The 1,849-nt window shown below is 37.5% G+C and overlaps 1 non-coding gene across 1 annotated transcript; it reads right to left on the reverse strand.

Moving 5' to 3' along the window:
* Positions 1-564: 564 nt before the first annotated feature.
* On the reverse strand, positions 565-638 carry trnat-agu (transfer RNA threonine (anticodon AGU)). The gene has a single exon. It is a non-coding gene; the product is annotated as a tRNA-Thr (tRNA).
* Positions 639-1,849: the final 1,211 nt, after the last annotated feature.

Raw genomic sequence — 1,849 nt, forward strand, 5'->3', positions numbered from 1 at the left:
TATTTATTTATTTATTTATTTATTTTTGCCAGGGTGAAAATAAAGAGTAGCCTACGAAGGTATCAGGTACAAGAAAATGTATAAATCAATTTACAGGTTACATAGATAAACTAGGTCTGTCCAGAACCAAAATGTTCTTCACTGCATTTTGTTTCTCATGTCCTTTACTTGTGGTGCTGTAAATATAGAGTTCTTTGCTAAAGTGGATTATGTTAAGCTTGGAGGCACTTGGTGCCATAGATTATTTAAGATACATATTATAAAAGCCCGGTGCGTTCACACACCACTTGGCCACACGTCTGTGACGTCAGTTGAAAGAATTAGAGCTGATTGGTCTGTTTTACAGTCAATCAAAGGAGGCTCGTTTGCGGTAGGATGAAATTACAATCTGCTTATTTTATTGGCTGTAGAAAAGTCAACGGTCAACCCAGTTGGTCAAAAGGGGTGTCAATCAAAACAGGGGAACCTATTAAACCATTTTTACGTCTCACTTTGTAGTGTCACCTGTGTCACTCGCGGTTTGGAAACACACGTGGTGACAGCTGGAAACATAAAAAGAAAAAAAGGCACCGCTGGGATTTGAACCCAGGATCTCCTGTTTACTAGACAGGCGCTTTAACCAACTAAGCCACAGCGCCACTAAGTGCCGTCATTTGAGGAGATTTTGTCATGCAGTTCTGCTAAAGGACAGAAAACATGATTTGTTTTAATTATCCTCAAAGTCAAATAGCCGGGTACTTAGTCACGTGTTGTAGACGGAGGCTGACATATTGCTTTGGGGGAAAGTATGACGAGTGCCTCTATGTGGAAAATAGGAAAAATGGTGAAAAGTTGCTGTAGGACTGCACTTCTCACATAAAAAACACCCAGAGATAAAATATTTCTAACTGTAAGAGTGAGGGGAGAGAAAGACACGTGTTGTCGTTTTGCCTCTGCAGACCTCCGTGCTTTTAAAAAGAAATGCCTCATTGTTTTGATCCAAAACCCACTAAAATTGGCTAAAATGAAGAGTAATCACTCAAAACTACCCACTAACTGTAAAATCCAAACGTTAAAAGTCACAGATCTAATTAATAAAGTCCTGCTCTCACCGGCTCTTCATTGCCGCCAATCTCCATTCAAATTTCACCTCTTTTTATTTTCTTCTTCCTGTAGATTTTTTACTGCTTGCTAGATAACTTTGAACCTCAGTCAAAAAGGAGCTCTGGGGGGTTATATTTTTTCGGTTTAAGAGAAAGATGTGACTGACGATGGACAGCGGTGTTTCTTCCACAAGATTACTGTGTTTCCTGCTCCCTTCAGCTGCAACACGCTTCAAAATTGAGCGTTCATTTTCAGAAAAATATAGTAGTAGATAGTAGCCTATGATATGCCATTTATCGTAACTCTGGTCTTCTTCTCTTGACCTAATGACACAATTTAAAAACTGCTGTATAGTTTGAAGTCTGTTTTTTTATTGATGGCCTCCCTTTTCCCCATCCTCTCCACACCATTATTATAATTTTTTTTATTAATAGAAGAAAAGGAAGAAGAAAGAAAAAAGTGAAATGTAATGAGAAAGAGTGAAAAAGAGATTAGAAGACATGTAAAATATATGTTGAGAAAACACAAGACAGCACACCGGACTTCTTGGCTCCACACCTACAAAACAAAGATAGCAAAACCACAGCAAGAAAAATGCATATCTATATAATTATAATGACTATAGCCTTGCTGAAAACCATACCCATATTCATTTATAAATTTATACACAAACATACCCCTACCTACATATCCAAACACTTTCATATACATGCATATTCGTATACTGTATATACTGTATATATACATACACACACACACACACACA

This window comes from Austrofundulus limnaeus, unplaced genomic scaffold, assembly GCF_001266775.1.
Source record: "Austrofundulus limnaeus strain Quisiro unplaced genomic scaffold, Austrofundulus_limnaeus-1.0 Scaffold658, whole genome shotgun sequence".
Classification (NCBI taxonomy): Eukaryota; Metazoa; Chordata; class Actinopteri; order Cyprinodontiformes; family Rivulidae; genus Austrofundulus; species Austrofundulus limnaeus.